At 48.6% G+C, this 10,765-nt stretch overlaps 1 non-coding gene and 2 pseudogenes across 1 annotated transcript; all 3 read left to right on the forward strand.

Moving 5' to 3' along the window:
* Positions 1-976: 976 nt before the first annotated feature.
* Positions 977-1,143, forward strand: LOC129819213 (U2 spliceosomal RNA; annotated as a pseudogene).
* A 310-nt stretch (positions 1,144-1,453) lies between these two features.
* On the forward strand, positions 1,454-1,570 carry LOC129819232 (U5 spliceosomal RNA). The gene has a single exon (XR_008754064.1). It is a non-coding gene; the product is annotated as a U5 spliceosomal RNA (small nuclear RNA).
* Positions 1,571-10,461: 8,891 nt separating this feature from the next.
* On the forward strand, positions 10,462-10,637 carry LOC129819209 (U2 spliceosomal RNA; annotated as a pseudogene).
* The last annotated feature ends 128 nt before the right edge of the window (positions 10,638-10,765 follow it).

Here is a 10,765-nt window from a genome sequence, read left to right on the forward strand (position 1 = left end):
ACTTCAGTCATGCGGCGAAGTGGCTGCGTGCGCATCCCGAGGTTGAAGTTGCCCGAGTAGGTTTGGATCACAGACACCTGTACGAGGAGGTTAGACGGAGTGTTAGTGCGGCCCCAGTGGTGGGGGCCCCTGCTGTGGTCTGGGAGAACATACAGGTGCGGGGTCTAGACAATCGCCTCAAGGATCTAAACTGGTTAAGCCTCCACAAGTGCTTACCGGTAAGATCAATCATGTACCGGCATAGATTGGCACGGTCCCCTCAGTATCCGAGACCAACTGGCGTTGGGGAGGAGACGATACGTCACATGTACTGGGACTGTGCCTTCGCTGGAGTAGTGTGGGCCAGGGCACAGGGTATACTAAGTAGAGTTAAGGGGGATTTTGTTATAACATGGGCGAGGGTGTAGAGAGGAATAGGGAGAGCAGGAGGGGTGAGGAGGGAATGGTTTTTGTTGTGGCTGATCGTCAGCCTGTTTAAACAAGGGCTGTGGGATGCCAGGCAAGTGTTAGTTAAGTCAGGGGCAATCTGTGGGGTGGAGGGAATAGTGAGGCGAGTGGAGGGAGATTTGAGAGGAAGGATAAGGAGGGAGGAGAGGAAGTGGGGTCATCATGCCGCCCTAGAGAGGTGGAAAGGGGGGCTAGGGCTGGCCAGATAGGTGGGTCATAGATGGGAGTTTTTGTTGGCTGTTGTGGGATTGTGAGGGTTTTTAGTGAGGTACAGTGTAGGTTTTTGTTTTGCTGGGGTCCCACGCAAAAGAACGAGGGTCAAGCGCATGTTGGATCATAGAATGTCAGTCGGTGGCAAAATGTTTTGACAAACGGGTATTTCAACTGTAAAATAGATGATGGGAATGTGATGAAGTGGTGTGTACAACGAGTTGAAAACCAGTGTTTTGTTGGGCTGAAAAAAGGTTGAGGGGGTATGTTATAAATGAGGGAATGTGTTCACCGTCTAGAATGTATGAAAAGATGAATAAAAACTTTGAATCATCTGTTCTTATCAGTTTAATATCTGATACGTCCCCCATCGGGGGACTACATATTAAATGGATTTTTCGAACAGGGAGTCGGAAATGGGGCTTGCTCCGTCCGCTCCACGCATCGACCCGGTATTGCAGTACCTCCGGGAACGGTGTAACACAATTCTCCCGTCAAGAATAAAAAAGACACAAAGCTATCTAAACAGCTAGCAGCAGAAAGAAAGGAAAAATAAGAAAGATCCAAAGTGAAAGTAGGGCGAAGCGCTTTTCGTGGGTTCCCCCGTTTCCCGCCATTTTACTTAAAAAAAAAAAACGTTGGCCAGGATAGTGTCTGTCTGTCTGTGTCTGTCTGACTTTTTACCCACACACAGCCCTCGAAAAGTTGGCAGAGTGGGTTGGGTGACCACCCACCCGCGAGTTACCGGCCTAGCGTGCACAGTGTGTCTCGGGCCCCGACCGGCCTCACTTCCATACGACTCTGGTTTCTCTTCATTACGCACAAGCCTTTCGCCTTTTACTAAAGACTTCCGTGGAGAGGAACACTCATGAGTTCAACGTATTTTTGGAAGGGCTTTGCTTCTTGCAGAGCCCACTATATCTTGTTTCAAGAGAAATTGACAGAGATAATGACGACGCCGCCGCAGAGACTTTTTGCTCATGCATTTGACTTAGAATCGGAGCAGTGGTGTATTTTTCCACTCCCAAGTAGTCGCTAAGGGCAATTGAGTTCAAGCCGGGCTTTGAAGAAATAGTCGTCGCACTAGGCGTAATGAGCTAGTGACTTAAAGACGAATTAGCGACATAAAAAAAAAAAACACTAAACACTGTCTCCAGGGAAAGGTTGGGTGGGTGGGGGAGGAGGAGGAGGAGCCGCCACCTTTTGCCAAACCAACCGCCAAAGTCTGCCGAGACCCCCGGGTGCTCGGCGGCTGCAGGGTTCCATTTGTGGGTTATCGCCTTTTGGCTCAGATCAAGCTTGGTACCGAGGTGCCCCAGAGCTCGCTGAGTCAGAAGGTCGGAGATAGGAGGGCGGTAATTATTGATAGGAATCATTACCATGTATAACCCCTACGTGAAGGACGAGGAGGTGAGGAGTTTTCTGGGGAGATACATGGACAATATATCCTCAGCAAGGCACCTCAAGGACTCTCTTGGGTTTTGGACGGGGAGGAGAGGTTTTCAGGCTCTTCTGAGGGAGGATCCAGGGGGTCTGGGAGGTAACCTCCATCCTCCGGCTATGTTCCCCCTGGGGGCTGACAGGGGAACATTATTTTATGCCCGTCAGCCTCCATTTTGCAGGCGTTGTATGGCCTATGGTCATACCTCGGCCTCGTGCAGCGGAAAGAAGTGCAGGTACTGTGGGTCGGTAGAGCACGAGGCGAGGGACTGTAGTGAGCCTAAGGCGTGCCACGGGTGTGGTTCGGTGGGGCACCTGTGGCGAGACTGCCCGGTGAGGCGGAAGTCATACGCGTCTGCAGCTGGGGGGGGAGAGAGAGCGGGGGATGGGGGTAGAAGAGAAGAGAAGAGGAGCGCGCAGAAGGTGGTGGAAGAGAGGGAGGAACTGCATCGAAGGAGCCAGCGAGAGAAGAGGAGAAAGAGGAGATGAGGGTCGGGACAGAAGGAGTGGTGGCCGGGTCAGAAGGAGAGGTGGTTGAAATGGAAGGAGAGGTGGATGGGACAGAGGGAGAGGAGGGGATGGGAGAAGAAGAAGTTGAAGAAGAAGAGGAAGAGGAGGAGGAGTTGGATATGGAACAGAAGGAGGAGGTCCTAGAAATGATGAGGGAGAGGATACGGGTGAAGGGGCCGATAGAGGACTGGAGGGTGGGGGAATTGGAGAGGGTGAAGATGGAGTATGAGAAGGTGGTCAGGGAGAAGGGGTTGTATGGGGAGAAGGATGGTAGAGATGGGAAAGAAGGAGAGGGGGCCGGGGAAGAAGGAGAGGTGGAGGGGGCAGAGGAGGTAGATATGGAAGAAGAGGTGTTTGGGACAGAGGGGAAGGAGGGAAAAGGAGAGAAAAGGAAGGAGAAGGGGATAGAGGAGGAGGTGGGTGGGAAAAATTCAGATAAGATGATTTTGAGGAGTGAGGAGGAGGATAGATTGTTATATGGGAGACTGGCAGAATTGGTGAGGAAGAAAGGGGGTTTGTTGGACAGGGGGGAAAATGAAAAGGACGTTTTAAAGTATAAAAAAGAGGTGAAGGAGATGGAGGATGGTTTATTTTTTTCTCTCCCTTTGTGTCCTTCCCATTGTTAAAACATTTATTTAAAAAAATAATAATAATAATCCCCTCCTTGTGTCCTTTCCCATTGTTGACAAGATTAGTTTGGTGCTGTGCTAGTTAGGTTGTTGTGTGTCCCGTGGTGCTGGTAGGCCCTGGTTAGCTTAGCCTAGCTGAGCCTGCTAGCATCCTCGGTTTGTCTTACGCCCCTCCCCCCTTCCTCCCAACCCCCTCTCCCTTCCCCCGCCCCCCTCTTCCTTCCCCTTCCCCCTCCCCTTTTTCCCCTTCCCCTCCCCCTCCTTTCACTGGTGTTGGGTTATAAAGGGAGTGGGCCTCCATCATGTCAGCAGCACAGGCTGGCATGAGGAGGCACCATGCAGTGCGCCTCTTTTTAAAGGAGAAGGGAGGAAAAATAATGTAGTTATCCCGATTGGATTTCTCCAGAAAATTCCTCCAAAAGGAACTCGGTTTCCATCCCGCGCAGGTAAACTGCATCCTCGCCCTTGCCTATGGGAATGGCTTCAATGTCAGTTTTGCCAGCGGCAGCTACCCGAGAGACTTCTGGAGGGAACTCCAGAATGCCCTGAACACTCAGGGGTCCCTCACAGCAATGTTTGAGGTGACCAAGCTGACGGATAACAGCCGGAGGACGTTGCAGTATGGCTGGGCAGGTACTGCAATGTGAGGGGGCCCCTGGTCCAGGTGAAAGATCCCGATGGGATCTGGACAGGGGCCTGGAGGGTCACTGTCCAGCAGTGGGAGGACCCTGGGGGCTATGGTGGGTTGAAAGCCATCCCATCCACCATAGTCCTCGGAGAGAACAGGGGCCATGTTCACTACCAGGACCAGCCCAAGCTGTGCCGTAAGTGTGGTGAACATGGCCACCTTGCAGAGGCCTGTAAGAAGGTCGTCTGCATGAAGTGCCGGGAGGTGGGCCACCGATACGAGGAATGCACCCGTTCGTGCAACCTCTGTGGCGAGCGGTCCCACCTCATCCGCGGCTGCCCCTACTCCTGGGCCAATAAGGTCAGGGCCGAAGGTGGTGGTCACCGAGGAGGTGGTTGTGGAGCAGGTGGTGGTGGAGGAGACAGTGGTGGAGGAGACAGTGGTGGAGGCGGTGGCCGTAGTAGAGGACGCGGAAGGTGCAGTGGTGGAAGAAGTGGGAGGAGAGGACAAAACCCTCCCCACCCCAATCCCCCTGCCCCAGACTAAGGTGACCCCTGAAGGAGAAAGGGCCGAGAAAGACGGCCCCGGAGAGGTCTTGAGTGAGAGCTCCCCAAGTGGGTCAGACAGTATGGAGACGGTGTCAGAAGGCACGGGAGAGGGAGGGGAGATTCTGGAGGAACACCTCCCCCCACGAAAAAGAATGCAGAGGAGCTCTCTAACCCCGAACAGGGTGAGGAGAAAAAAGGAAAGGTGGAATGGGAGAGCTCCCAGGGGGGGAAGAATCCAGGACCTTCCCCTCCAACTCCCCCAATCAAATCTCCTTTTTAAGTCCGGTTTTAACCTCCTCTCCCTGCCACCCCCCCTTGCCCCGGAGGGAGAGAGAAAATTCCCTGGGAAAGTAGCCCCCTTTTAACTGTTCAATGTCTTCTTTTCTTTTAGCACTGTTTTTACTCACCCCTTTTATGGCTTTTAAAATCACCACCATAAATGTTAGAAGTGTAAAAACAGCAACAAGAGCACAGTCGGTTTTATCCTTTTTAGAAAGGTTTAACTCTGACGTGTTTTTATTACAGGAGTGTGGTCTACCCTTTTTATCTTCTTACAGGAAATGGGAGGACAAGTGGCAGCACGGGCCCTCCATTTGGAGTGGTTCCAATTTTAACAAGAACGACGGTGTTGCCATTTTAATCAAGACCCCACAGGTGTTGGTGAAGGGGAGCACGGTGGTGGTAGGCGGGCGAGCTCTTTTAGCCAATTGTACTTTTATGGGGAGGGATTTTAAAGTGCTAAATGTGTATGGTTTTAACGACAAACATGACCGGTGCTCACTTTTAGAAGACATGCAGTCCCACCTGCTAGGGAGGGATCCTCTAGTGGTGGGTGGGGATTTTAATTGTGTTTTAAGTAGAGCAGACAGGAGAGGGGCAGAAGAGGATTTTAAGGTAGATAGGTCAAGTGTTTTATTGCAAGGGCTGTGTAGGGATTTTAAACTGACTGACTGTTTTAAAACCCTGCATCCAAGAGAGGAGGGCTTCACCTGGACCAGTGGTGACGGCACCAGAGCCTCTCGCATCGATTATCTGTTTACCCGGGACTGTCCCCCAACTGATGCTAGAATAACCCCTGCTTTCTTCTCAGATCACGTAATGCTGACGTGCACCCTTTCACTAACCTCGGGTGTGACTGTGGGAAGAGGGCCCTGGAAATTGAACTGCTCCCTTTTAGAAGATGATAGAGTAGTTAGTCAGTACCGGGAGCAGTTCAGCCAGTGGCAGACGCTACAGGACCTTTTTGACACACGAGCACAGTGGTGGGAAATGGTGAAGGGAAGGACGAGGACCTTCTTTAGAGAGATAGGAAAGAAAAAAAGCAGAGAAAAAGATAGACGCATGGTGGAACTGCAAAAGCGACTGGAAAGGTATTTTAATTTATGCCAACAGGGCCTTGATTTTAACCAAGAAATTAAAGAAGTAAAGAAGGAAATGGTATTTTTAGCAGAACAGAAAAGGGGGTTATTTTAAGAAGTAAAGAAAGGGAATTAGAAGAGGGGGAGAAGTGCACTAGGTACTTTTTTAAGAAAATAGTTAGTAAGGGTAGGATAATGACGGGTTTAAAAGATAAAGATGGGGTTTTAAAAACAGAGGGAATAAAAGAAGTAGTCGAGGATTTTTATGTGGAACTGTTTGGGGTAAAAGAGGTATGCGAAAAGACGATGGGGGACATTTTAACCTACATCGACAAGACCCTACCCAACACAGACGACCTGACAAAAGACCTGATGAGGACAGAAATTGACAAAGGACTGAAGCATTTTAAGAGGGGTAAATCACCGGGGGAGGACGGCCTCCCTTTGGAGTTTTATCTGACCTTTTGGGATGTTTTAGCCGACGAACTTCTGACTGTTTTTACTGACTTTGAACACCTGGACAGACTACCTGACAGTTTTAGAGTGGGGATCGTGACTCTTTTATATAAGAAAAACGACAGGACTGACCTGAAGAACTGGAGACCGATCACCCTTTTAAATTTTGACTGTAAACTTTTTACTAAGGTTTTAACACTCAGAATGTCTTCTGTTTTAGGGGAGGTGATCCACCCGGACCAAACCTGTGCCGTGCCCGGAAGGAAGATCACGGACAGCCTGATACTGATCCGAGATGCCATCTGTTATGCGAGAGACAGAAACATGCAACTTGTAGTCCTAAATTTAGATTTTGAAAAAGCCTTTGATCGGGTCTCGCACCAATACCTCTTTAAGGTACTGCAAAAAATGGGTTTCCCGGACAGGTTTTTAGCTTGGGTGGGACTGCTGTACGGGAACATCACCAGCAAAATCCTCGTAAATGGGCATCTGTCAAAAGCGGTGGGAGTACACTGCGGCGTCCGTCAGGGCTGTCCTTTATCTCCTCTTCTGTTCGTGGCCTGCATTGAACCACTGGCACAGGTCTTGAGAAGGGACCAACGGATCAGTGGGGTGGGTATCCCGGGGAGTGGGGGGGATGACCGCCAAGTGCGTTTTTTACATGGACGACGTCAACATTTTATGTACCGACCTTTTATCCGTCGACAGGACCCTGGACAGGACCGACTGGTACGGACGAGCCTCTGGGGCGAGACTGAACAGAGACAAGACCGAGGCCCTATTTTTCGGACCATGGGCAGACCCAGACTTGACCAGACTACCACTGACGGTCAAAACGACGGACATAAGGGTATTGGGGGTAAAGTTTGACCGGGAGGGAGGAGGGAGCGGCAATTGGAATGGGATCCTGGGGACAGTAAGACAGAGACTGGGTTTTTGGGGACTACGACAGCTGACTTTTGAGGGCAAGGTTTTAATCATTAAAGCTGTGATTTTACCTGTGCTTTTATTAATCAGTTCTGTTTTTATCCCCCCACGAAAGAGTCTTTTAGCCCTGGAGCGGATGCTGTTCTACTTCCTGTGGGGGAGCAAGTGGGAGAGGCTGAGGAGGGAGGTGGTTAAGAGGCCCAGGTCCAAGGGGGGGAAAAGCTTGCCTGACCTCTACTTGTTCCTGGGCAGCCGCTACACAGCGTTACATCTCACTCTTGCCACCTCCCCGGCCAACAACAAGACCCAGGCCCTCGCACGGTTCTGGCTGGGATCTTACCTCAGGACTCTGGGGCTGATCCCAGTCGACCTGCGAGCCCCAGTCACTTTCCTGCTCCCCACTCACTACGCTCAGCTCCAGAAATTAAGACATTTTAAACTGGAAAAAGAAGCAGTCACGGTTTTAACTAAACACCGCTCTCTTCTCTCTCTTGTGCAGGATCGGGAACCAGTGTGTCCAGTACGCGGGCTTGCTATAGGCGAGCCCACAACGGTTTGGCGTAATGTGGCCCATCCTGCTCTCCTGAATCGGCACCGGGATCTGTCCTGGATGGTCGCCCACGAGATCCTCCCGGTCAGGGCCGTCATGCACTCACGGGGCATGGCGAGAACACCCGCGTGCCCCCGACCAGGCTGCGGCCAAGAGGAGTCGGTGAGGCACCTGCTCTGTGAGTGCAGAGCCGCCAGGGACCTGTGGAAGGAAGCAGGCCCCCTGATCACTCCGTGTCTGCCAGCAGGGGAGGACCTAACGCCTCAGCTCGTGCTGTACGGGGTGGGCCGAAGGCCCATTCCATCGAAGGCCTTCACCAAGCTCTGGCCCACCCTCACGTGCCTGAAGGACGCCCTGTGGTCCTCCCGTAACCTGCTGGTAGCAAAGAACATAGAGACCACCCCCCAGGCAGTGGCTATGGTAGCCACGGAAGCCCTGGGGTGGTACAGAAGAAAGGGGGCCTCGACCCCAAGTGAAGGGTCCCCCACAACACCCTAGGTCCCGGCGGCCACGGCCTGACAGCGCTGCGGCGCCTAGGGCGATGCGCCTAGGGGAGGGATCTCCTCTGGGCCCCGAAGGATGGGACGGTAGTTTATCCAGAGGCGAGTTTGATAAGGACTCACCCCGCACCTGTACAAAGGACCGAAGACAGCTTTTTAACAAAGTGACTTTAAAACCTGTTGGGGATGGGGGCGCTGTTTAGACTATTTATGCTAATGTGGCTAATTTTTTAAACGGCTTCCCACAAAATCCTTGATCGTACAATATGCATATTATTATTATTATTGGATAGAAAACAGTCTATAGTTTCTATAGGAGTTGAAATTTTGTCTCTAAGTGGAACAGAGCCCATTCTACAGCAATTTCCCTGACATGGAGTCAGATTTGAGAAACGTTGGCCACTTTTCTGAAGTCATTTAAAAGGGCTCTGTCGTTGCTATGACTATACGGACACTTCTTACGTCTTCCCCTGGATGCCTTTACGTGATGACGATTCCAACGGGCTCGATTGCTCGTTCACAGGCCCTACAAATGAAAAAAACCTTTAGCTAGCAAGTCTTTTCTTGCTGCGTAACGCGCGTGGAAGACACCGACCCTCTCCTGTTCCAAGCGTTAGTTTAGCCTGTTATATTTCTCCGGTCATCTTTTCACTCGTTATAGGAGTTACAAACATCACAAAGTAGTTAATTTAAAGCGTTTTATAGCAATTTATATCCGTTTAGTGCGATTTTGGGACATTTATTTTTGCAACGATGTGAAAAGTTGGGCACGCTTTTCAGTTCATCCCGAACGTAGTTGACATTTCCACATGGAAAGAGGACAGCTTTCCACCAAAAGACGATTTCTCCCAAGAAAGGATCCTTTGCCCAAGATACTGATGGAAGAACAGCTCAAGGTAGGACATTTTTATTATGATAAATCGTGTTTCTGTCGAAACATTTTAGTGGCTTAGGACGCCATGTTTTTTGACGTAGCTTCGCTTGGCGCAAACTGTATTGAAAAGTAAGGATAAATTAAAAAATGTAATAACGCAATTGTATTAAGAATTAAATTGTCTATCAATCCCTGTCCACCCTATATTTTTTAGTCACGTTTATGAGTATTTATGTATAAGAGTAGATCACTGTCTAAGTGGCGCAAGGACGTTTTCTTTACCAGCTTGTCTACATTTCACATTGTCTAACCATGATTTTGGTGGCTAAATATAAACATTTTCGATCAAACTGTATATGCATGTTGTAATGTGATGTTACAGGAGTGTCATCGGAAGAATTCTGAGAAGGTTAGTGAAAAAATTAATATCTTTTGGCGATGTTGACTTTTATCGCTCACTTTGGCTAGAATCAATGCTGGGCTGCTAATTGCTATGTGCTAAGCTAATATAACGATTTATTGTGTTTTCGCTGTAAGACACTTAGAAAATCTGAAATATTGTCTGTATTCACAGGATCTGTGTCTTTCGATTCGTGTATGCTGTGTATTTTTATGAAATGTTTGATGATTAGTAGTTAGGTAAACACGTTGCTCATTGTAATTATTCTATTCCATTTGTGACGGTGGGTGCAATTGTAAACTATGCCATATACCTGAAATATGCACTTTTTTCTAACAAAACCTATCCCATACCATAAATATGTTATCAGACTGTCATCTAATGAGTTTTTTTGTTGGTTAGGGGCTATAAATATCTTAGTTTAGCCGAATTGGTGATGGCTACTGGTGTTGGTGGACAAATAAAAGATGGTGGATTATGCTAATGTGTTTTTAGGTAATAGATGTACATCTTTACATATTGTGTCTTCCCTGTAAAACATTTTAAAAATCGGAAATGTTGACTGGATTCATAAGATCTGTGTCTTTCATTAGCTGTATTGGACTTTAATGTGTGAAAGTTAAATATTTTAAAAAAATATTTTTTTTGAATTTCGCGGCACTGGTTTTTCAGTGGGGGGGGGGGGGGGGGGGGGTGCCGCTAGCGCCACGCTGATCCTAGACAGGTTAACATGTTTTTCATGTCTTAAAAATGTTTTACTTTTGTTAAATCATTCGTACACATTTTAAATGGCTTTTACAGATTTGATGTTTTTACAAGAAAAGTACTTTTATTCATGGTTGTTTTCATTGGTTTTAACAACATGTACTTTTTAACAAATTTAAATGTAATGTTCAAATGCTGTGTTTTATGCCTCTTGCCGTTTTTATGTGTATGAAATGATGTAAAAAAATGTATGAGCTGTTTTAAAGGAAATGTGCTAATAAAACTTTTTCCAAAAGAAAAAATCTGTTCTTATCAGTTTAATATCTGATACGTCCCCCATCGGGGGACTACATATTAAATGGATTTTTCGAACAGGGAGTCGGAAATGGGGCTTGCTCCGTCCGCTCCACGCATCGACCCGGTATTGCAGTACCTCCGGGAACGGTGCAACACACATTCCTCCCGTTGTCAAGGAAAGAAAAAAGAAAGGGAAAAAAACATCCAAAGTGAAAGTAGGGCGAAGCGCTCTTCGTGGGTTTCCCGCCATTTTACTTAACCCTCCCGTTGTCCTTCTATTATGCCT

The sequence above is a fragment of the Salvelinus fontinalis genome, chromosome 21, assembly GCF_029448725.1.
Source record: "Salvelinus fontinalis isolate EN_2023a chromosome 21, ASM2944872v1, whole genome shotgun sequence".
In the NCBI taxonomy this organism is placed as follows: domain Eukaryota; kingdom Metazoa; phylum Chordata; class Actinopteri; order Salmoniformes; family Salmonidae; genus Salvelinus; species Salvelinus fontinalis.